The sequence below is a fragment of the Bos taurus genome, chromosome 5 (assembly GCF_002263795.3).
Source record: "Bos taurus isolate L1 Dominette 01449 registration number 42190680 breed Hereford chromosome 5, ARS-UCD2.0, whole genome shotgun sequence".
Classification (NCBI taxonomy): domain Eukaryota; kingdom Metazoa; phylum Chordata; class Mammalia; order Artiodactyla; family Bovidae; genus Bos; species Bos taurus.
The window spans coordinates 113,757,706-113,783,374 of record NC_037332.1 but is presented as its reverse complement, the minus strand read 5'-3'; the positions used below and the strand labels follow the sequence as shown (position 1 = coordinate 113,783,374).

Genomic DNA, 25,669 nt, shown 5'->3' with positions numbered 1-25,669 from the left:
AGTGGTTTATGGGGCTCTCTCTTCTAAGTCTTCATTTCCTTATCAGCAGTGGGGAGCAGTTGAACCATTTGATCAGATTAAGATTCTTTAGTGGCTCCCAATAAACTCCAAACTTGTAATCTGGCCCCTGCTTACCTCTTCACCCTCATCTCTTGCCACACTGAACTTTTGCGGGTTTCCCTCCTCACCTGTATCTTCCACAAACCCTGTTACATTGGCTGTAGATGCTCTTTCTTCCCATCTGAGCCTGCTGAACTCCTACTTATCCTTCAAAACCCAGTTCTAGTTTTACCCCCTTCTCCTCGACTTAAGGCGTCCTGTCCCTGGGCCTGCAGAGTGCAAGGTGCACACTTGTACCAGTGTGTCTCAGGTCTGGTGTGATTGGCCTACTGTCTGCTGGTTTCCCACTGGGCCAGGTGAGGTGGAGGGCAGGGACTGCCTTGTACCTTGGAATTCACTGTTCTTAGCTTGGTAATTGGTAAAGAATCCACCTGCAATGCAAGAGACCACCTGCAGGGTAGGAGATGTGGGTTTGATCCGTATGTAGGGAATATCTCTTGGAAAATGGCAATTGGCACACACCCCAGTATTCTTAACCTGGGAAATCCTTTGGACAGAGGAGCCTGGCAGGCTGCAGACCATCAGGTCACAAGAGTTAGACATGACTTAGTGACTAAACCACCACCACCACCAGCTTGGTAATGGCATATAATAGAAGGCAAACATTTGTGGAATGAATGAATGTGACATGAATGATATGAGGACCCTCAGGTCTCAGGCCTGTTAGTTTGTCATCATCCATCACTGCAAGTGCCCAGGGCAGCCTTCATGGGGGAAATGATGTTGATGCATTTAAAAAGCATTATTCAGTGATTCCTTTCAATCCTGAATGAGGCTTACATAGATCTTTTTCCCCCTTCTCTGAGAATGAGTTCTTCTGTTGTGTTAAAAATGCATATACTATTTCTTTGACCATCTTTTAAGTGCTTGCTGTGCTTGTGTGTGCTGTCGCTTCAGTCGTGTCCAAGTCTTTGCAACCCTATGGACTGTAGCCTGCCAGGCTCCTCTGTCCATGGAATTCTCCAGGCAAGAATACTGGAGTGGGTTGTCATGCCCTCCTCCAGGGGATCTTCTCGACCCAGGGATTGAACTTGTGTCTGTTGCATCTCTTGCATTGGCAAGTGGATTCTGTACAACTAGCAACACCTGGAAAACCCATCTTTTAGATCATAAATTTGACCATCTTTTAGATCATAAATTTAAGTTTCTATATTTTCACAAATGGGTGTGATGCCATTGTAATTTTTGTAGTAAACTCAATAAATAATTTTTGAAATTTTCTTGGCAATGTTGGGGCCAGCATGGATTGATTAGAATGGATCAAGTTTAATCTGATGTCTCTTTCTGAAGGAGAAAGAAGTTTGGCAAGAAATGTTGACTGTGTTTAAGTACAGAGAGCTGCTTAGAGGTGTTCTGCTGCATTTCACTGTAGTCCACATGCCCGTGACTGTGAGTTTTACCCCTAAGCTGCTTTAGTTCAAGGACTTTTAGACTTTTGGCTGATGGACTCTGAAGCTGGACTCCCCTGGGTTGTTGAGATATGAACTTTTGAATTAGTTTCAGTTCATTGCATAATGTATTTTTTTGCTTTAATTACTAAGAGGCAGGATTAATCAGTTTCTCCTGTCTACTTTCTTAATGGTGTGTGTGGTGGGGGGAAAGGAAGTAAGAGGAACAGAAGGTTGAATTATATCTTTATGAACATGGGTTTCAGTTTTATTTGGTGACAGTCCATCCCTGCTCAGCACACGTCTGACTTCAGAACATGGTGCCAGTGTGTGCAGTCTTTCCTCCTGAACTCAGAGTGGGCGGTCTTGAACCACCGTGGTGGGTGGCCAGGGATGTCCCTAAGGGGAAGAGCCAGCTGTGTTTAGGGGTGTTGTCTAGGGGCTTGAGATAGAATTCTCCTCCATGGAGAGCTAACCAGCTTGAATGTTGACAGTAGAGATCAATGTTCCAACACCTGCCAGATGGGAGGTACTTCATATGCCTTATATCCAGCCCTCACCACAGTGCTTCCAGGCTAATACTATTGTCTCCTTTATATACATAAAGGAAACCTGTTCAGAAGTAACTAAGATATTCATTCAGTATTATGCCTCTAGCAAGTGCAGAGCCAAGGTTTGAAGCCAGGTCTGTCTTGGTCTTTCCCCTGTTACATGGGGCTGGTAAGTGAGCTCCTTAGCCTCTTCTCTCAGTGTCCAGCTGCAGAGAACAGTTAGGACAGCTGGGGATGTGAGCATGTGGTCTCTGCTCACACACAGCTCTGCGCTGGGGCGTCAGTGGTGATGTCTATCCTGTGTCCATCTCAGTGCTGTGAGATGCATGGCTCTGTCCTGGTCTGTTGGTGGGGCAGAGATGTGGACATGCCCCAGCCATGGGAAATGTCTTCTTAATCAAGTGTGGGGAGTGGTAGACTCTACAGTCAGGGTGGTATGAGGGGACAGTGCCTTGGATGCAGCCAGCAGATGGTAGTCAGGGGAAGATTCATGGAGGCAGTGGAGATGTCTGTATCTCTATGTGTAGAGGTCTGTATAATTTCCATACAGTAAAATTCATTAGAAATTTAGGGACTTTATAGGCGTTGGGAATCAATGAAGTTTTTAAATCAGAAGAGTAGAATAAGATCAGACCTGGGTTTCAGGAAAGTTTTCTGAAATGGATAGAAAAGGGTTTGGATGTAGAGAGGCAAATCTTTGATCCAATAGCAACTGCTCCTTCTTAGGGTCTTTGCTCTTGTGGTTCCCACTTCCTTCCAGTTATAGCACCAAAGCCGCCTCCTCTCTGTGCTTTCCCTTACTCCTCAGTCTAAATTTGCTTCCTGTCCTGCTGTCTGTTGTATGTCTGAGGTGCTCCCACATGGGCCTCCATCCCTCTCTAGTAGACCATCACCCAGGCCATGACCTGTTTACTACTCTGTCCTCTCAGAACAGTGCCGGGCCTTGCCACGCCCTGATGAACATGTGGTGTGAACGAGCAGTTGGGGTGTGAGATCTCAGGTGGGTTGGAGCTGGCCTGGTGGTAGCATGGCTGGAAAGGGGAGAGGGGCTTTCTTTTCATTCTTTTCAACTTTGTTTAACCAGATGAATCCTGCCCTTGACTATACTTGTGGATGTTCCAGTTGGGTGGCCACTGCTCTTTCCTAAACAGCTGGGATGTTTGCCAGAAGTGCTGACCACTTCTGTGGCTGAGCTTTGTGGCTTAGGACAGCAGCATCATTTTGTTTAGTTTGGATTGCTTTTCCTTTCCTGTTGAGCAAGTTTTCTTTTGCTAGCTATTATTGCCCTCTTTTAAGTCTCCCAGTGAAGCTCCTGGTCTCCCTTTCCATGTTTCTCCCTTGTCTGATGCTCGTTTTTTTTCTGTGTTAACTCTGGGGAAAGGGAAATCAACTTGGGGTTATTTGACCAACGCTATGTAGAGCAAGGGAATTGTGGATTTTGAAATTAAAGTTTGAGCTTCCTGATTCTGGGCTTTTGCGGTGTGCCAGACTCTAGGCTCAGTCAAGATGACCTTGATCTGTCCTTTGTGTGGGTGGTGTGAGGGTGAGGACAGATGTCTAGTGGCTCTTTACGAACCCACAATGAACAGGAACCCTGCAGTCAGCATGGGAGGACATGGTGGGCCTGGAGGCGGGTGAATGGCTCCAAGTGGAGATACGGCTGTGGAGCCTGCGGTGAGAATGTGGGTTTACTCAGTCATTTCTGGGTGGAGAGCACTTGTCAAATTTCAAGGTCTTTTCCAGACTTGACCCCTTCTTTCAGCATGTGCTGTGGTGGAGAGGCGGGGGTTGACACCACCTGAGGCCGGATGGCAGGCGTGTGTGGGGGGCGTGGCGTGAGAGGGGGCGCTATTCTTGGTGCTGTTCTCTCTGTTAGCAAGTGTTTCAACAGGCCCTTCAGGGCGGTTCGCTGAGGGGTGGTGTGTGTGATCGGATGGGGGTTCTGGTTGGTAACCGGTAACCCTACTGAGCCCTGGAGCTGGGTCTGGGTGTAGAAGGAAGGGAAGCCAGGGGTGTGTGGGAGGCTGGGACCACCAGGAGCCCCTGAGCACACCCGTCTGCTGGCTCTAGTGAACAGGGTATGGAGCCCAACAGGAGCAGCCTAGGGGAGCCAGCCAGTCTCTCGGGGTGAGCACCCCATCCTGCAAGGTACGCAGCTGCAGGGAAGGGTCTCTGGTCACGTCATCCCTGCACACTTCCTGATATCATTTTTTATAGGAAGCATCTGGCTTTCCTGACCTTTGGCTATCAAACAGAACAAACAAACCAATAGATATCCATCTCTAGGGTTTAATTTAGAATAAGAAAAATTTAAGTATGGGCCCCATTTCTGTTTTCCAGCCATTCCCCCACCCCCCTGCTTTTGGGGGGCAAGCACTTGCCTCTTTCGGTGTAGCTAGTCACAACAGCTTGACTTCTCGATCCCATCGTTATGAAATTGGTGGGAGGACACTGTCTGTTTCTCCATAATGGTGGGGGGGGGGGTGTTCAGCGCTTCCCCAGGCTAAGTGAATCTTGTAGCAGATAGGCCAATGCGTTGTAATTTTGGCACAGGTGAAGTGAGGCAAATTTAATTTCCATTTCCTTCTGGTTTGCTTTGCCCGTTATCCCCAGATGTCCTGACGCACCAAATAAAGGGAATGTTTTCCCGCTTGGAGCTGTCTTCGCGTCAGGCATAGCTCACCAGCAGTCCTGGTCCTCACACCATGCTTCTGTCCCTGGCAGATGGGTTTCATGTTGTCTCCAGCTCAGTCTGGGGAGGTGGGTGAGTGCCGGGGGGAGCAGGGTTCTGTTAGGTTAACATAGCAATGTCAGAGCACCTTCAGGAAAGCCTGGACCTTTTTCTTTTACTCATTTTACTTTCTGGCCACACTGTGCAGCTTGCGAGAGCCTGGTTTCCCGACCAGGGATTGAACCTGGGCCCACAAGCAGTGAAAGCACCAAGTCCAAATCGCTGGACTGCTAGGGAATTTCCTGGGGCTTTCTCTTTTAGATTGGAAATTGAGACTTCTGAATTAGGTATTTTTATTAATTTGCCCGACCTTGAAGCAAAGTATATAGCTGTTCTGTTTACACTGATGGCAAGGAAGAACGTTTTTAATGCCATGCTAAGTGAGGTGCCTCATAGCCTGTGCATAGCTCCAACTGTTACACTAATTTATTCTATACAAGGCAGTGCTGTCCCCAGTACTTGACATGACCCCTGACCAGTGGTCACTTAGCCTTTGTCTCATGGGACTGGGACTGGCCAGCAGTCAGCTCACTGAAAAAGTTAGATAAAGCAAGAATCGTTAAAAACATACACAGTTTAGGCATTTTATTTCTAACTTAAAAAATTATATTTCATGTGCTAGTCTTTCACTGACCCTTTCTTTTACCTTGAATCTTCTGATCTGAATTGTCAATTGTTTTCTTCCATAAACCATGCCTGTTATTTGTGTTTGATATTCAGTTTTTGCCTGAGAAGGATACAGAACTTAGATGCATGAAGCAACTTGAGTTGCTCAATCCTAGATTTTACAAATTTTCACCCAATCCTTTACACTTGTCTTACCTGTCTTAACACACACCTATAATTTAGTTATGGTTTTTAAAGTTTTTAAAAATGCTAGCAACTGTATACTTATTTCATATTATATAGTTAATTGTGAATGTATGGGAGTGTGTGTGTATGTGTGTGTGTATATATATATATATATATATATAAAATATATCAGATCAGAGATCAGATCAGATCAGTCACTCAGTCGTGTCCAACTCTTTGCGACCCCATGAATCGCAGCACACCAGACCTCCCTGTCCATCACAAACTCCCGGAGCTCACTGAGACTCACGTCCATCGAGTCAGTGATGCCATCCAGCCATCTCATCCTCTGTCGTCCCCTTCTCCTCCTGCCCCCAATCCCTCCCAGCATCAGAGTCTTTTCCAATGAGTCAACTCTTCGCATGAGGTGGCCAAAGTACTGGAGTTTCAGCTTCAGCATCATTCCCTCCAAAGAAATCCCAGGGCTGATCTCCTTCAGAATGGACTGGTTGGATCTCCTTGCAGTCCAAGGGACTCTCAAGAGTCTTCTCCAACATCACACTTCAAAAGCATCCATTCTTCGGCACTCAGCCTTCTTCACAGTCCAACTCTCACATCCATACATGACCACAGGAAAAACCATAGCCTTGACTAGACGAACCTTTGTTGGCAAAGTAATATCTCTGCTTTTGAATATGCTATCTAGGTTGGTCATAACTTTCCTTCCAAGGAGTAAGCGTCTTTTAATTTCATGGCTGCAGTCACCATCTGCAGTGATTTTGGAGCCCAGAAAAAGAAAGTCTGACACTGTTTCCACTGTTTCCCCATCTATTTCCCATGAAGTGGTGGGACCGGATGCCATGATCTTCATTTTCTGAATGTTGAGCTTTAAGCCAACTTTTTCACTCTCCACTTTCACTTTCATCAAGAGGCTTTTGAGTTCCTCTTCACTTTCTGCCATAAGGGCGGTGTCATCTGCATATCTGAGGTTATTGAGATTTCTCCCGGCAATCTTGATTCCAGCTTGTGTTTCTTCCAGTCCAGCGTTTCTCATGATGTACTCTGCATATAAGTTAAATAAACAGGGTGACAATATACAGCCTTGATGAACTCCTTTTCCTATTTGGAACCAGTCTGTTGTTCCATGTCCAGTTCTAACTGTTGCTTCCTGACCTGCATACAGATTTCTCAAGAGGCAGGTCAGGTGGTCTGGTATTCCCATCTCTTTCAGAATTTTCCGCAGTTTATTATGATCCACACAGTCAAAGGCTTTGGCATAGTCAATAAAGCAGAAATAGATGTTTTTCTGGAACTCTCTTGCTTTTTCCATGATCCAGCGGATGTTGGCAATTTGATCTCTGGTTCCTCTGCCTTTTCTAAAACCAGCTTGAACATCAGGAAGTTCATGGTTCACGTATTGCTGAAGCCTGGCTTGGAGAATTTTGAGCATTACTTTACTAGCGTGTGAGATGAGTGCAATTGTGCGGTAGTTTGAGCATTCTTTGGCATTGCCTTTCTTTGGGATTGGAATGAAAACTGACCTTTTCCAGTCCTGTGGCCACTGCTGAGTTTTCCAAATTTGCTGGCATATTGAGTGAAGCACTTTCACAGCATCATCTTTCAGGATTTGGAATAGCTCAACTGGAATTCCATCACCTCCACTAGCTTTGTTTGTAGTGATGCTTTCTAAGGCCCACTTGACTTCACATTCTAGGATGTCTGGCTCTAGGTCAGTGATCACACCATCATGATTATCTGGGTCGTGAAGATCTTTTTTGTACAGTTCTTCTGTATATTCTTGCCATCTCTTCTTAATATCTTCTGCTTCTGATAGGTCCATACCATTTCTGTCCTTTATCGAGCTCATCTTTGCATGAAATATTCCTTTGGTATCTCTGATTTTCTTGAAGAGATCCCTACCTAGTCTTTCCCATTCTGTTGTTTTCCTCTATTTCTTTGCATTGATCGCTGAAAAAGGCTTTCTTATCTCTTCTTGCTATTCTTTGGAACTCTGCATTTAGATGTTTATATCTTTCCTTTTCTTCTTTGCTTTTCGCTTCTCTTCTTTTCACAGCTATTTGTAAGGCCTCCCCAGACAGCCATTTTGCTTTTTTTCATTTCTTTTCTATAGGAATGGTCTTGATCCCTGTCTCCTGTACAATGTCACGAACCTCATTCCATAGTTCATCAGGCACTCTATCTATCAGATCTAGGCCCTTAAATCTATTTCTCACTTCCACTGTATAATCATAAGGGATTTGATTTAGGTCATACCTCAATGGTCTAGTGGTTTTCCTACTTTCTTCAATTTAAGTCTGAATTTGGCAATAAGGAGTCCATGGTCTGAGCCACAGTCAGCTCCTGGTCTTGTTTTTGCTGACTGTATAGAACTTCTCCATCTTTGGCTGCAAAGAATATAATCAATCTGATTTCGGTGTTGACCATCTGGTGATGTCCATGTGTAGAGTCTTCTCTTGTGTTGTTGGAAGAGGGTGTTTGTTATGACCAGTGCATTTTCTTGACAAAACTATATATATATTATATTATATTTGAAAAGACCCTGATGCTGGGAAAGATTGAAGGCAGGAGGAGAAGGGGACAACAGAAGATGAGATGGTTGGATGGCATCACCGACTCGATGGACGTGAGTTTGAGTAAACTCCGGGAGTTGGTGATAGACAGGCCTGGCGTGGTGCAGTCCATGGGCTCACAAAGAGTCGGATATGACTGAGTGACTAAACTGAACTGATATATATATATAATACACATACATTCATTATACATTTCCATATATGTTGGGTAAGATGTTACAGAAAACCCATACAAACTCTTTGGCCAACCCAATATTTATAAGTACATATGCATTTATGTGTACCATTGGCATGAATGTGTTTGGGGACAAACACTTGTTTAACACTCGGGGCAACATATAGTTCTGTTTGCCCCATGTGGCCACAGCGCCAGGGAAGTCTTTTAGTAAATTAGACAGGGATTCTGATCTCAGGAAGCCTCCAGCCTCATGGGGGAAGTTTCTGTACTTCAGAATCTGTAGCACAAGCTAGAAAGTGGCAGATGACTTCAGAGAGAGTGGGTACTCCCAGCAGGAAGGGATCAGAAAATTCGTGGAGAAGCAGTATTTGACCTGGGCCGTTTCTTTCTGTCTTCAGTTGAATATTTTTCTGTAAATAGAGGTATAAACAGATGTGACTATCACTGGGCCTTGGGCAGTGGTGAGAACATCTGAAGTGTTTTTGAGATTTCTGCGTCTATCCTTTGTAGAATCACTTGCTATTTCTCTCTTTTTTTTTTTTTTTTTAATCCTGCCCTCTCCATCTTCTTTTCCAACACAGGCTCTCCGTTATTCTTTTTTTTTTTTTTTTTAATTTTTTTCATGCTCCCCATCCTGAACCCTCCTCCCTCCCAACCTCCCCATACCATCCCCCTGGGCCTTCCCAGCACACCAGCCCCAAGCATCCAGCATCGTGCACTGAACCTGGACTGGCATCTCGTTTCATACATGACATTTCACATGTTTCAATGCCATTCTCCCAAATCTTCCCACCCTCTCCCACAGAGTCCATAAGACTGTTCTATACATCAGTGTCTCTTTTGCTGTCTCGTATACAGGGTTATCGTTACCATCCTTCTAAATTCCATATATATGCGTTAGTATACTGTATTTATGTTTTTCCTTCTGGCTTACTTCACTCTGTACAATAGGCTCCAGTTTCATCCACCTCATTAGAACTGATTCAAATGTATTCTTTTTAATGGCTGAGTAATACTCCATTGTGTATATGTACCACAGCTTTCTTATCCATTCATCTGCTGATGGGCATCTAGGTTGCTTCCATGTCCTGGCTATTATAAACAGTGCTGCGATGAACATTGGGGTACACGTGTCTCTTTCCCTTCTGGTTTCCTCAGTGTGTATGCCCAGCAGTGGGATTGCTGGATCATAAGGCAGTTCTATTTCCAGTTTTTTAAGGAATCTCCACACTGTTCTCCATAGTGGCTGTACTAGTTTGCATTCCCACCAACAGTGTAAGAGGGTTCCCTTTTCTCCACACCCTCTCCAGCATTTATTATTTGTAGACTTTTGGATCGCAGCCATTCTGACTGGTGTGAAATGGTACCTCATAGTGGTTTTGATTTGCATTTCTCTGATAAAGAGTGATGTTGAGCATCTTTTCAAGTGTTTGTTAGCCATCTGTATGTCTTCTTTGGAGAAATGTCTATTTAGATCTTTGGCCCATTTTTTGATTGGGTCATTTATTTTTCTGGAGTTGAGCTGTAGGAGTTGCTTGTATATTTTTGAGATTAGTTGTTTGTCGGTTGCTTCATATGCTATTATTTTCTCCCATTCTGAAGGCTGTCTTTTCACCTTGCTAATAGTTTCCTTTGATGTGCAGAAGCTTTTAAGTTTAATTAGGTCCCATTTGTTTATTTTTGCTTTTATTTCCAATATTCTGGGAGGTGGGTCATAGAGGATCCTGCTGTGATGTATGTCAGAGAGTGTTTTGCCTATGTTCTCCTCTAGGAGTTTTATAGTTTCTGGTCTTATGTTGAGATCTTTAATCCATTTTGAGTTTATTTTTGTGTATGGTGTTAGAAAGTGTTCTAGTTTCATTCTTTTGCAAGTGGTTGACCAGATTTCCCAGCACCACTTGTTAAAGAGATTGTCTTTAATCCACTGTATATTCTTGCCTCCTTTGTCAAAGATAAGGTGTCCATATGTGCGTGGATTTATCTCTGGGCTTTCTATTTTGTTCCATTGATCTATATTTCTGTCTTTGTGCCAGTACCATACTGTCTTGATAACTGTGGCTTTGTAGTAGAGCCTGAAGTCAGGTAGGTTGATTCCTCCAGTTCCATTTTTCTTTCTCAAGATCGCTTTGGCTATTCGAGGTTTTGGCTACAGCAATCAGAGCAGAAAAAGAAATAAAAGGAATCCAAATTGGAAAAGAAGAAGTAAAACTCTCACTATTTGCAGATGACATGATCCTCTACATAGAAAACCCTAAAGACTCCACCAGAAAATTACTAGAACTAATCAATGATTATAGTAAAGTTGCAGGATATAAAATCAACACACAGAAATCCCTTGCATTCCTATACACTAATAATGAGAAAACAGAAAGAGAAATTAAGGAAACAATTCCATTCACCATTGCAACGAAAAGAATAAAATACTTAGGAATATATCTACCTAAAGAAACTAAAGACCTATATATAGAAAACTATAAAACACTGGTGAAAGAAATCAAAGAGGACACTAATAGATGGAGAAATATACCATGTTCATGGATTGGAAGAATCAATATAGTGAAAATGAGTATACTACCCAAAGCAATTTATAGATTCAATGCAATCCCTATCAAGCTACCAACAGTATTCTTCACAGAGCTAGAACAAATAATTTCACAATTTGTATGGAAATACAAAAAACCTCGAATTGCTATTTCTCTTAAGTGACAAAGTGTCATAATGCCCCTGTTGTAGGGGTCAGCCAAGAGGGACAGCATCCTTTCCATTGGGAAACAGCGTGCCGGCCCCAGCCCTACAGCCCTAAGCTAACCTGGCTTGGCGGCCTCACAGACTTACTGAGTCCCTGCAGAGGAGTCAGGGGAGGGACGGCTGTTTCCAAGGGGTGGGGGGTTCTGCAAGCCCAGTTACAATGCCATCACCAGAGGAGAAGGAATGGGTGCTGGGCAAGGAAAAGCCTGTTTGGAAACGCTTTGTGGAGTGCCCATGAAATGGATAACACATTAACCAAGGACCAGGAGGCAGCCCGGTGGCAAATGCACTTCTGTATTATCTCAAATGAGTCCACCTGAGCTTCTAGAGGCTAAAGAACAACACATCCTCCATAGGAACTCAAGAAATAGGTGGTTCTCATAAATCCAAGAAATGCTGCCAGACGGCTGCCTGCAACTTACTGTCCGGGTGAGCAGAGCAGCTGTCCTGAGTTCTGTCCTGCGGGGGTGGATGAGCTCAAGTGAGGAGAAGCGGCATTGTCTAGGGGCAAGGAGCCCAGCTGTGCGGTCAGCCAGCCGGGCAGAGGGCAGGCCCGTGGCTCTTCACCAGCATGGTGTGGACCTTGTGCTCCTCTTTGTGGTGTGCAGCCACAGCTGTTTGCAATATTCTTCATTAGATTTCTCAGAGTTACAGGTTATTGCATTTGTTACCATACACTCATGCCAAGAGAAACAGAAAAAAGATGTATACACAGAAAGATGGTAATAGACCTCCCGCCCCAGCTCTCTGAGATGAACCAGCATTGACCCCTGCAGTGTTGCGGGGCCTCCACAGCTTCCCCCAGGCTCTCACACACACTAGCGTGTATTTTAGTAAAAGGAAGAAGGCTGTGGGCATCACTCAGCAACTTGCTGTTTTCACTTCCCTTTGGCTTTCACGCTCCTGATTTTAAACTCTGAGAACAAAAATCTAACGAAGTGCTCTGCGTGTGGCAGGTGTTCATTGTTGAGTGAAGCAATGAACGCTGTGCTCTGGGTATCTCTCCAGGTCAGTAGTTTCTGGAAGTTAGGCCAGATTAAGTTGCTTCAGCCTTTCTGTAGGACATACTTTCTCACCAGCAGTGTATAAGGACACCCTTTCCTGGGCATTTCCACCAGCACTAGATGGTTTTTTTTTTTTTTTTTTTTTTGCTAATCTGATGGGTAAAAATCATATCCTATTGTGATTTATTTGGCTGCATTGAGCCGATCGCGGAATCTTAGTTCCCAGCCTGATAGTGAAAGTGAATGCTGCTCCCACTGTTATTTTAATTTATACTTTCCTAAGTACTAATGAAGTTGAGCTTCAGTTCAGTTCAGTTGCTCGTTCGTGTCAGACTCTTTGCGACCCCAAAGTCGACCGACTCTTAGGACTGCAGCATGCCAGGCCTCCCTGTCCATCACCAACTCCTGGAGTTTACCCAAACTCATGTCCATCGAGTCGGTGATGCCATCCAACCATCTCATCCTCTGTCATCCCCTTCTCCAGCCTTCAATCTTTGTCAGCATCAGGGTCTTTTCCAATGAGTCAGTTCTTTGCATCAGGTGGCCAAAGTATTGGAGTTTCAGCTTCAACATCAGTCCTTCCAGTGAATATTCAGGACTGATTTCCTTGAGAATGGACTGGTTGGATCTCCTTGCAGTCCAAGGGACTCTGAAGAATCTTCTCCAACACCACGGTTCAAAAGCATCAATTCTTTGGTGCTCAGCTTTCTTTATAGTCCAACTATTACATCCATACATGACTACTGGAAAAACCATAGTTTTGACATGTTTGTTGGCCATCAGTATTTCTTCTGTGAATTCTATATCTGTGTTCCCTCCCCCAACCTTGCATTGAACTGTTTTTCTTTTCAGTTTTTAGGAGCTTTTTGTATATTGGGCTGTAAATCCTTTGTTGTTTGTATTACAGATACAACAGCCCCCCTCGCTATTGTGTCTATAATTTCTTTTTCCTTTGTTTGGCTGTCTTTTTCCATAAAATTTAAAGATTTTTATGTAGTCAAATATGTCTAGGGCTTCCCAGGTGGCTCAGTGGAAAAGAATCTGCCTGCCAGTATAGGAGATGCAGGTTCAATCCTTGATCTGGGAAGATGCCCTAGGGAAGGAAATGGCAGTCCACTCTAGTGTTCTTGTCTGGAGAATCCCATGGACAGAGGATCCTGGTGTGCCACTATCCATGGAGTTGCAAAAGAGTTGGACACAACTTAGTGACTAAACAACAACAAAATATGTCTAAATCTTTATAGCGTTTAGGTTTCCTCTTCCATCCATGATCTACAGAAAACTATAGACCTATCCTCTGTATGTGTGCATATATATGTTTATATATGTATCTACAACATTTCTAAATATATTTCTAAATAAAAAGTAACTTGAACATAGTATTGTACTAAAAGACTAATTCTCTATACCAAGCAAGGTATATTCCAGAAGTACAAGGGGCATCACATGAAGAATTTTGGTGGCTGGAGGAAGTTCTTGCCCAGGGTATATCCTAGCCCTGCCATGTACTCACTCTGACTCTGGCCAGATTGTTTAACCTCCCTGAGCTTCAGTTTCCTCATCTGTAAAATTAGCAGGACAAGAATGCCATCACACAGAATTGATATCAGGACTGGATGGAATGATACATGCAAAGTGGTTAAAGCAGGGCTTGGTACATAGTAAGTGCTCAATTAATGTCATGGATTGCAATTCACTATGCAAAAAGAAAACTTATGTTGACTATATCAGCAGATGCTTGAAAAGCATATTATAAAATCCTTATAAAAATCTAAATGGTCATAGAAGGAGTGCAGAAATATTTACCAGAACCCAGCAGCCAGCAAGTTAAGTGGCCAGTTCATTAAGCTCCAGGTGTGACAAGGAGGCCCCCATGTCTGTGAATCCCCAGATGATGCTGTGGACTTGACAGGCTCATGGGGAGAGGGGCTGCAGGAGCAGTGTCAGTCCAGCCTGAGCTGGCCCTGTGTTTCTCTTCCTCTCTGTCTACAGCATGTGACCACCTGTCCCTAAGGCCGGCGTTTCCCATTGCACCATGGGTGTGGCTTCTGGTTTCACTCTACAGGAGCCAGGAATAAATTCCTGAGGTCGAGTGGGGAAGAGGATTGTAAAAGTAATAAGCCACTTCAAAATGGCCAGGGGAGCAGTTGTAATGGTAGGAGCCCTGGGAACCAAGTGTCACATCTAGGACACTGAAGGTCAGCACCAGATGGGTGAGCCTGCCAGGTGACTTCTCTCTGCAAGGAATTAGCCCAGTCATAATTCTTAAACTTCCCCATCCTCTTCTGCACTCAATAAATAAGTGGACCAGTGTGCTAAAAATAAGAGAGGGAGGGAAGGCCTGAATGATCTGAACCCTGGAGGGCTTTGGTCAGATTAGCCAACCTTCCTGATTGGCTTGGAAAGCCTTGGTGGGAGGGGTGAGTCTCAGCATTGGTCTGATCTTAACCTGGCATTTGGTAAAGCGTCTGTCTACAATGCGGGAGACCCGGGGTTCGATCCCTGGGTTGGGAAGATCCCCTGGAGAAGGAAATGGCAATCCACTCCAGGACTATTGCCTATAAAATCCCACGGACAGAGGAGCCTGGTAAGCTGTAGCCCATGGGGTTGCAAAGAGTCGGACATGACCGAGTGACTTCACTTTCACTTTCTTTGTGTTTTATTCCTTGTCTTTCTTATGACACTTTTCTTCAGATTCTTTACCAGCTGAGCCACCAGGGAAGCCCACTTCTAGTTTAGGAAGGTTTTATTAGATGACTTAAAATTCATGTAAACAGTGGGTGATGGGTATGTAAGTTCTGAAACGTGATTATAAAAACCTTGAAATCAGTCTCCCAGATTGAAACCATTGTGTTCCACAGGGAGGCTCTTATTTGGGGCTTCCTGCCAAGGGCAAAGGTATTCCAGGATATTTGATCATTCTCTTGCTCTTTTAAAAAGAGAACACTTAAACACATATATCAGTCAGTCAGTTCAGTCACTCGGTCGTGTCCGACTCTTTGTAACCCCATGGACTGCAACACGCCAGGCCACCCTGTCCATCACCAACTCCCAGAGCTTTCTCAAGCTCATGTCCATCAAGTTGGTGATGCCATCCAACCATCTCATCCTCTGTCGTCCCCTTCTCCTTCAATCTTTCCCAGCATCAGGGTCTTTTCCAGTGACTCAGTTCTTCCCATCAGGTGGCCAAAGTATTGGAGTTTCAGCTTCAGCACCAGTCCTTCCAATGAATACTCAGGACTGATTTCCTTTAGGATGGACTGGTTGGATCTCCTTGCAGTCCAAGGGACTCTCAAGAGTCTTCTCCAACACCACAGTTAAAAAAAAAAAAGTATATGTATCTATAAATAATAAATTCAGTTCTTGTTTATGAGCTTTATCAAAAGGGAATCAAGTAATCTGAAATTTTCATTTTTACTCCTGAAGAGTATTCTGTTGTGTGTATCGTATTAGGGTTCTCCAGAGAAACAGAATCAATAGGATCTCTGTATGTACAGAAAGAGATGCATGTTGAGGAATTGGCTTCCATGATTATGGAGACTGGCGAGCCCACATCTGCATCGCAGGCGGGCAAGCTCGGGCCAGGAGAGCTGATAGTGCAGTTCTTGTTCCCTGCAAAGGCTGGCAGCCCAAGGGACCCGAGGGAGGTGATGGTGCAGATGAAGACAGAAGGCTGGCAGGTGGAGAATTCCCTCTTACTTGGGGAGGGTTGGCTTTTTGGTTCTATCCAGGCCTTCAAGTGATTGGATTGGTACTCACCAGCATTATGGAGGGCAATCTACTTTACTAATTAAAACGTTAATTTTAACTGAAAACACCCTTGCAGAAACACCCAGAATAATGTTTGATGAAATATCCATGCGTTTCATGACATGCAAACTTAACCATCACATACATAGGAGACGATTTATCATCCTCCTCTCAGCAGGTATTGGGTTGCTTCTTTTTCTTTTTTCTTTGACCCATAGGAGTACTCTGGTTATGAACCTTTTTTGTAAAGGTCTCTTTGTGGACTCAGTTTCTCTAAGGTTTATATAGGAGTAGACTTGTTGCTTCTGGGGTGAGTGTGCTCAGCATGCAGAAATGCCTTCTCCAAGCAGTGTGCCAGTTTCCTCTCCAACCTGGCCCAGGAGTTCCCGTTGCCCACATCCTAGCCCAGTTGGGCTAATTGTCACACTTCATAATCATACCCACACAGAGGATGTCAAATGTTATCTCATTCTGGCTGGAACTTAACCTACTTACTAGGGGGATGAGCCTGTTTCCACATGGATATTAGCAATTTGGGCTTCCCTGGTGGCTCAGATGGTGAAGAGTCTGCCTGCAGTGAAGGGTTCGGGAAGATTCCCTGAAGAAGGAAATGGCAAACCACTCCAGTATTCTTGCCTGGAGAATCCCATGGATGAAGGAGCCTGGCAGGCTACAGCCCATGGGGTCACAAAGAGTTGGACGTGACTGAGCGACTTCACTTTCTATTAGCAGTTCATGGGTTCTATTGGTGACATGATTAGGTCTTTTCCCATTTTTCTCTTGGATTGTCTGTAGTTTTCTTATTGATTTGTATGGTTTACACATTCTACAACCCAACCCAGGGATCAAAGCCAGATCTCCCTCACTGCAGACAGATTCTTTACCAAACTGAGCTATCAGGGAAGCTCTATACATTCTGCAAATACCAATCAGTTTATTGGTTCTATGAGGTACGGAATCGTCTCCTAGTTTGGGCACGTCTTTTTACTTTCATATGTTGTCTTTTGTTAAACATATAAATTTCCAATGTAGTTGACACTATTTTTTTTTTTTTTTTTAAACATGGTTGGTATTTTTAAGGACTTTGAAAAAGAAACCCTTTCCTGCTTGGAAGTTATAAAGATATTCTGTATTTTCTTTTAACAGTTTTAAGTTTTTGCTTTTCATATTTAACCCTTAGTCTTTCTGGAGTTGATTTGTAACTGATTTTGGGGTTTGGTGTGAGGTAAAAATCTAGTTTTCTTTTGTTCTGAGTGGATGTTCGATTGAGTCAGCATCACTACTGAATTGCCCTTCTACACTCTGGGACTCTGCCTCTGTCACCTAGGGAATCAAGAAATTTGTGTGACTGTGCCTTTTTGTAAATTAAAACTTTTTTTCTGTTTGTAAAATATGTGTAACATAAAATTCACCATTTTGAGTATTTTAATATATAATTTTGTGGCATTAAGTACATCCACGTTGTTGTGCAGCCACCACCATCATCCATCCATGCATCTATCTCCAGGGTTTTTTTATCTTTCCAAGCTGAATCTCTGTCCCCACTAAATGAGAACTCTCCCCTCCTTTCTCCCCCCAACCTGTGGGTCTGTTTCTAGTCCATACCTGGTTAATACAGCACAAGAATAGGCAACCCTCCCTTCCTCTGTTCTGCTTTTAAATAGAATTATTTTAGTTCTATCTTCCTGATGAGTAAATCACAAGAAAGAGGACTTTGATGGAAAGGATCTCTGTATCCCTGAAAGCACTTAACTTTGCGGTGGGCATATGGTGGGAGCTTAATAAATGTTAATAATTGAGCATTGGCATTGGGCTTGAGAGAGTGTGTAAGTCCATCTCACTCAGGTTCGCACCTGTGAGACAGTCAGAGCGTGACCAAAACAGCACCTTTGTAACAGGCCCGGTGGATGTGGTGTGACCTAGCTCATACACAGCGCTCGCCAGTGGACTTGCTAATCCTCCCTGACCATCGTGCCAGGCTTTGGCACAGCCTCCACAGAGGTCAGGGTCTGCAGAGCCGGCACGCTTGCTCTGGAGGCCGCCTTGTGTCATGTGGGGTGGGGAGAAGAGAGGCGGGAGTGCTGACCTTCTTTCCTGCAGTCGAGCAGACTGACGCGGAGTGAAATGAGCTCGTGATGCCATGGCTGGCAGGTGGTGAGTTGGGGTTTTTTCTCGCCTGCAAGTAGAGGCTTGGCATTCACACCTGAGCTGCATGTGCCCAAGGGCCAGGCTGCCGTTTCTCTCATGGATTTTTCTCCCCTTCTTTTGATAGGTGCTGTGCCCCTAGGTGCTAAGCGCTGTTCTCCGTGCCAAGGAAACAAGGGCTGTGAGGCAGGTTGGGGAAGGATGGGGGGACAGGCACAGCCCTCAGATTGGATGGAGTACAACAGCCTGGTTCCGCAGCAGCTCGAAGAGGGGGGCACCCACCCCACTGGGAAGGGGGCTGTGCTTAGCACTGGTGTGGGGCCTGTCAGACCTGCTGGAGCCCAGGCATGTGGCCCGAGAGCTTGCCCTCGCGCCCTGTAGAACTGACAGATGTGTAAAGTCAAAGGTATATTTGGAAAGTTTCTAGTTTAAGAAAACGTTAAAGAAAGAAATGGGGAAAGCCTATGCAGACTTTTTCTTAATGTGCCATTAAAGGATGGAGCCTCCGTGGAGGGCGGGCGAGGGCAGTGGCGCTCCGTGCAGCTCCCAGTTGTGCACTTTAGAGCACTGGGGAGGTTTTGCCCAGGATGTTGTAAGACGCTCTTCAGGGACGGGGGTAAGCAGAAGGAATGAAGTTGCTCAGGGCGGATTGACTGCCTCATCGATGGGAAACATGCAGGTCCGATCCGTTTTCAAATGGTTGTTACTGAGAACAGCACAACCATTTTAGATTGTCGTCTTTTTTAAAGCTTGTTTTAAAAACATCAGTGCTGGGTCTCTCTGTCTTTCAGTGATTTTGTTGCAGGGCATTTTGGACAGGAGTCTGTCACGTAGATTGTTCTTTGGGCTGACATACAAGCACACGACATGTTTGCTCCTGTATGAAGGCAGGCGTCCGGCTGCTCTACCACAGGTGCTTGCTTTGGCATTGCCCGCAGCCACAAAAGTCATCTTAAATCTGGCTCAGAATGCACGAAACCCCCACGTACTGTTCATAGTTTGAAAATCCAGGTCTGTGCTTTTGTTTCTGGAACTGCGTCCCGTTTCAGATGTAGGACCATGCTGTTATAAAGAAGCACACACAGAGCTGTTTAAAAGCATCAATGAGCTCTCGCAGGCTTGGTTGTTCCAAGCATGGTCTCCTGGTCAGAACGACCAGAGGTAGAATACTGCTCTGCTGCTCCCAGCACCCCCTCGTTGAGTGTGGCAGCTTCAGGTCTCCTGGTGCTCAGTTCTGAAGGCAGTTCAGCCCTTCTCTAGAAACATATAAACTGCTGTTTTTTTAAATGGACTATTATATAGTAGTGTGTAGTACCTCCTCCTCCTATTGCTTTCAGCTTAGTGGTAACCTGCAGCCCCTCAGAGATTGCTGCGTGAATGAAGAGAGGTGCTGTGAGCGGGGGCTGGCAGGGAGAGGACTTGGGGGAGCTGGGGACAGCTTAAGGAGACCGGGTCGATGCCTGACCAGCATGGCTCTGGGTGGAGTGTGGAGAGCAGGCAGGGCACCCTCGCCATGAGGAGGTCTCTTCTGGCTCTCAGCAGTTCACGATCACAGGCAAGGCTCCATGTCCAGCAGCATGCTGCCAGCGATCACCTGGTGTGCAAGGGTCCTCACTTTGGGTCTGCCTGGCGTTTTTCACATTGTTAGACCAGCTTATGAGTTTGGGGGAAGAACGTGCTGAGGTGAAGTGCTGTCCTCTTTGCGTCCTATTGGGGTATGGTGATATCAGCATGGCATGTCATTGCAGAGGTTCACCTTGCAGGCTTAGTATTCTTATTCCTTGATTTGACACATGTTTTATGTGGCTCTGGGCTTCCCTGGTGGCTCAGATGGTAAAGAATCTGCCTGCAATGCAGGAGACCCAGGTTCGATCCCTGGGTTGGGATGACCCCCTGGAGAAGGAAATGGCAACCCACTTCAGTATTCTTGTCTGGAGAATTCCACGGTCCATGGGGTCTCAGAGAGTCTGACACGGCTGAGCAGCTGAGACTTTCACTTTATGTGGCTCTGCCTCCCCACTGGGTCGCTAGTTCTTTCAGCCTAAGACCCCTGCTCTGCTTGCTTTGTGCCCCTTTCTGCATGGGGACGCGTGCTGTGGACCTACCAGGTCGTGTGAAGACATATTTGAGTTGCATGCTTCTGTGAGCCTTTAACACTTTTCATGATCACAGATGAACTAAAAGGTTGACCATGTGTCTGATAATTGTTGAAACTAGGGGTCGTTGTTCTAATCTCTTTTTTATATGTTTAACATTTTCCATAAAAAAATAAAGAGAAAAGCATTTCCAGTCTACAGATATAATGAATCCCAGGTTGTTTTGACAGTGTAGGCGTTGTGATGTTGGTTGTTGCCAGAGTTGTTCAGGTTTGTTACTCGTCTTAAATACGTTTGGTTCTTCCTCAGGGGAGCCCAGCCTGGCACTCTGTGATGACCTAGAGAGGTAGGATAGGGGGAGGGGAGGGAGGCTCCTGAGGGAGGTGATGTATGTGTAATTATGGCCGATTTGTGTTGTATGGCAGAAGCCAACATTGGAAAGCAATTTTCCTCCCATTACAGTTTGTTGCTCTACGATGATGTGTTGGTTTCTGCTATACAACAACACAAGTGCAGAGTGACCGCTGCCAGACTGAGCAGCTTGTTTTCTCCCTGTGGCTCCTGCCAGGTTGCCTGCAGCGTGTCCTTAAGCCATGCTGGGCTGGACACTCTCAGGTACTCAGCCCCGTTGGCCTCTTGGCAAGGTCCCCTCACTTTATCTTCTTTCATGAGACCTTCTGAACCAGCCTGTCTGTATCCATACCTTGTTCCTTGTGGTCATTGTGAATTTGTTTCCATCTGGATTGTTGTGGCATTGATTCACTGATTTCCCAGGTCACTGATTTACTGATTGCCTGCTGTCTGAATTTCCTGGGGGTCAACCCTGTGCTGCTGCTCCCTGAATATGCACCTCTTTTGTTTCAGCCCTACCCCTTGGAGAGGCCCCCTTGACCCTTCCCTGACTTAGATCCTCTGGAGCTTCCAGATCAGGAGGTGGTCATCAGGAGGTGGTCTCCATGGCTACCATCGCTAAACACATAGGTATACCTTATCCCCTCAATCTTCCCAAGCCCTGAGGTGGTTACTGAGGCTGTCTTCATATTACAGGTAGAGGAACAGGAAGCTTACAGACTTGCCAAGGTCTGCATCTGCTCACCTCTGCCCCTCTCTGTTGCCTGACCCCACTCAGTGCTGTTTTTCCCATGCAGAAGCCTAGGGAGGGCCCTCTAGGGGACCAGCCTCTAATGTTACCTGGTCTGTGTCTTCACACATGCCAGAGTATGACTGGGCACATGGTGTTAAAAGACTCTTTAGTATAGTAGCTTCGATTGTAAATGGTAGAAGTAGAATAAAAACATAAAATTGTAAAACAAGACACATTTTTGAGTTTGTAATTGGTATTATATTTAAAATCATATTTCAGACTGAGAATGGAAGTTTTAGAGGTTAGAGACCATGTCTTTTAAACTGAATTTACATAACACTCAATAATGCCCACAAGGTTTAGATTCATTCATTTATTAAACACTTAATGTCTTCTTATTATGTGCCAAATTGAAGTATAGTATTGAAAATCTTGAACAGGCATTCAGATGTTTCTTGGTTTTTGGCCCATGGAGTTCTTGGTCTTTTCCATCTTTCCCGTGATCTGATCCCTAACACAGGTCCCCAATGGGGAAGGACAAAGGAGAAGGCAGTGATAGCATTCCGGAGTGCTTAGGATCTCGACTTCATTTATTTACGTGTTTATACCCCACCTTGTTTCACAGAGGATTTAGTAAGGTCAGGATTGGCTGAGGCAGCTGACTGTAGATGGCGGGCATCTTGTTTCTCTCCTGAGTTTCTTCTGGGCTTGCTATCTGGTGGTTGTAATATGGTGGCTTGATGGCTGCAACACCCTTTGTTTACTGATATGACAGGCTATATTTCAGTTCACATACCCTTGATGAAAGGTGCTGGTCAGTGAAGTTGGGAGCTGTCCTCCAGTGCCCTGTGCACTCCCCTGGGGAAGAGGAAGCCATAGCCAGAGGTGCAGAGTGAGCCAGCTCTTGCTTACCTGACTTGGCTCAGGGTCCCTTCTCCTGGGGAGTCTTCCAGCACCTCCTCCCAGCCTCCCCTGCTTCACGCCTTAGGTTGGAGGCCCAACGGCACGGGCCACTTGTCACACTGTGTGGTTCTGGGAGCTTGTCTGTCTACCGTGCTGCCCTCTAAGCAGCTTAAGGAAAAGTGTGATGAATTATTTAGCTTGTGACTTCAAGACTGTAGCAGAGAGGGGGTCCATGTAAATGAGCACGTGGTAAAATCACACCAGTAAGCCTCCAATAAAACCTTAACGCAGTGTCTCTAACTCCATTTCTGAAAATACCCCCAAACTCGCCACAAACTTTGTTGCCTCTCTTGAATTCAGACCATCTTCTTTGGGTAGTTGCCCAAAGAAGGCTCAAGGCATTCCTGGGACTCGGGGGCAGTGGGGGAAGCCGCGTGACAGCTTAGACACCGAGATGGTGTGTTAGAGGCCCAGGTGTTGCTTTTCACGGCATTTTATAAAATGCATAAGGAAAGATATTTGCATGCTTTTCCCTATCACATTGGTGCTTTGAAGTTTTTCTTAATTGGGCTGTCTGCTTTAATTAGTCCGGCTTCATATTTTCTTTCTTGTTTTCCCTTTCTTTTTTTTCCTTTTTTAAAACCTTTGGTTAAGTGCCAGAGAAGCAAAGAAGCTTACATAAAAGGTTTTAATTTTTTTTTTTACTTCGCCAAAGATAGAACTGATACTTAGTTCAGCTTGTCCTGGCACCTTGTTTGATAGAGAATGTTAGAAATTTTGATTGGTTTATTCCTTTTTATGTACATAGGTGAGAAGAGTAAAGAGTAAAGGCTCTATTTACATCTTAGTTCACGAACAATATGAAAGGCTGACGAGTAGGATTTGAACATAGCCACTACCCTCTCCCCAACCAAACCAACCAAATCAAACCAAACCAAAAAAGACAACAAAAAAGATTGGACTGTTTTTATATAACCTATTTATGAGCATGGTAGAGTTATAGAATTTAAGATTTACTTATCATTTGGAAAAAAGAGAAAACTGAATACCTGTAATTATCGTATTAGATTTTACTTGTTTACTGACTGTCAAACAGCCATTGACACCTGTCACAGTGCTGCCGTTCCTGAGTTGCTGACTGGTGTGATCACATTTTTACTGCAGTGATGACAGAGAGAACCGAGCTAACCTGGTTAGAAAGTGGACCATTCGGGCTCCTCAGAGTCATTTGTGTGTGTTAGAGGATCAGTTATCCTAAGGATTGAGACCTGATAAAATACACTGAGTGTTGCCATTACACAGAACTTACTTTATTTAGCCTCTGCACCAGAGGACCTTGCCGTCCAATCCCTGGCGAATGCCAGTCGCAGTTGCACAGCTGGTGCCGATGCTGGGAGCAGGAGGAACTTGTGCTTTCCAAGTTGCGCAGCGGGCTCCATCCCTCCTCTCTTTCTTCCTCCTCTCCTGTCCTGTCTTCTCCCTTCCTTATTCTTCCCTCTGCCTTTTCTCTTTACGGAGATACTATTTTACATACAGCTGCATGCCCTCACTTAGAGGTTGTGACAGATGGCTATACCTGTGCGACCACTGTCCTTATCAGGACATAGGACATTTCCAACACTTCAGGGAGGCCCCTGTGCAGGCAGCACCCCAGTCCCCAGTCCCAGGCACACTCTGATCTGTCACCCTAGGTGAGTTTGCCTGGTTTACAGTTTCATATGAGACACGCAGTATGTACCTTTCGCATCTGGTTTCCTGCTCACCGTGGAATTTTTGTGATTCATTCACACTGCATCTGTTGATGGCTCTTGCCTTTTAAATGCCAAGGAGTTTTCCACTGAGTGTTGATGGTGCTGCGCACCGTCGGGTCCTGATGTCCTGTATGGAGAAGTGCAGCACAGAAATCAGGGCTCCGGAGGGGTACATGCATAGGCTGTCTGTAATCCTCCCTCCTCCCAGCTTTCCCCAGCACTGGAGGAAGGCTGAGAGGAAGAGCCAGAAGACAAACGGAGTTCTGTGTGGGGGAGGGGGGCGGGGGGAGGGGGAGTGTCACCTTTTCACACTCAGAGCCTTGAGTCTTGCTAGTCTATGTGTTGGGCTTCTCAGAATGCTTTTCTGGTTACCTTCAGCTTGTGGCAGCCAGTGTGATCTTGGTACTTGTCTTTCTAGAGATAGGGGGATGGGCATTCCTAGTAGTTTAAGGTCTTGTGACCAGCAAGACTGCTCTAGGTCTTCTGCATGACTTCCGCCATCCCTGCTGGCACTCGGCCAAGGCCAAGTTCAGAGACACATGAGCTGGGAAGCCCATGTGGTGTGTGGCCGCCAGGCACCCCCCCCCCCCCCCACCGACCCCCAACACCTCTCACCACTGCCTCGGCCTGGGAGTTGTCTAGCTGCTGTGGTGCTCTGTCCTGGCTTAGCTGTTAGCTTTAACCCAGTTGGGAGGAATGAAGCACAGAATTGTATTTGCACTGCTCTATTAACAACCCAATTACTGTGCCTGTAACCTTGTTAAGAGTCACCTTGTGAGAGGCAGTGGGCACTTAGGCCTCAGGAGAAAGCACCATGCGGGGGTGGGGGGTGGCAGGGAGAGGGGTGATGGCTGAAGGGTATGGGGTTTCTCTTTGAGGTGATGAAACTGTCCTAAGCCACAGGTGATTGTAGCCATACCTGTGAATATACTGAAACCCACTGAGTTGTATGCTTTAAATGGCTGAATGGTATGGTATCCGAATTATGTCTCGGATACCATTTTTCAAAGTGTGGTATTAGAGCCAGGACAGACCAGTTGATGAATGGGGGGAAACTGACATCACAGAAATTTTATTCTTTTGGCATATGACGTGACCTGTTGCTAAATATCCTAGTTTTCTTCACAGCCCTAGTTCCATGGGGTGGGGTAGAGGTGTGTGTATGAGTGTGGTTGGAAGGGGATGGACTTCAAAGTGTCAGGTGAACCTGAGTTTGAATCCCCATCTGGCTGTTGTTAGCTGGGTGGCCCTGGGCAAGTTGATTAACATCTCTGTGGTGGTTTCCTCGCCATAAAAAGGGACTGCTGCTGCTGCTAAGTCGCTTCAGTTGAGTCGGACTCTGTGCGACCCCATAGACGGCAGCCCACCAGGCTCCCCCGTCCCTGGGATTCTCCAGGCAAGAACACTGGAGTGGGTTGCCATTTCCTTCTCCAATGCATGAAAGTGAAAAGTGAAAGTGAAGTCGCTCAGTCATGTCCAACTCTTAGCGACCCCATGGACTGCAGCCTACCAGGCTCCTCTGTCCATGGGATTTTCCAGGCAAGAGTACTGGAGTGGGGTGCCATTGCTTTCTCTGATAAAAAGGGACTAGGGGTACCTATGGAGAAGGCAATGGCAACCCACTCCAGTGTTCTTGCCTGGAGAATCCCAGAGACGGGGGAGCCTGGTGGGCTGCCATCTATGGGGTCGCACAGAGTTGGACACGACTGAAGCGACTTAGCAGCAGCAGCAGAGGTACCTATGTTATGGAGTCTTTTAAAAGAGCTTGGCAGGTGCAGCCATTTTCAGCATGTGACAGTCATATAGCAGGGGTATCAGGTGGAAGAGGTAGCATGGT

At 45.5% G+C, this 25,669-nt stretch overlaps 1 protein-coding gene across 4 annotated transcripts in view; it reads left to right on the top strand.

The window, feature by feature from the left end:
* PACSIN2 (protein kinase C and casein kinase substrate in neurons 2) overlaps positions 1–25,669 on the top strand; it is a 117,224-nt gene that overhangs the window by 20,716 nt on the left and 70,839 nt on the right. The window lies entirely within an intron of this gene.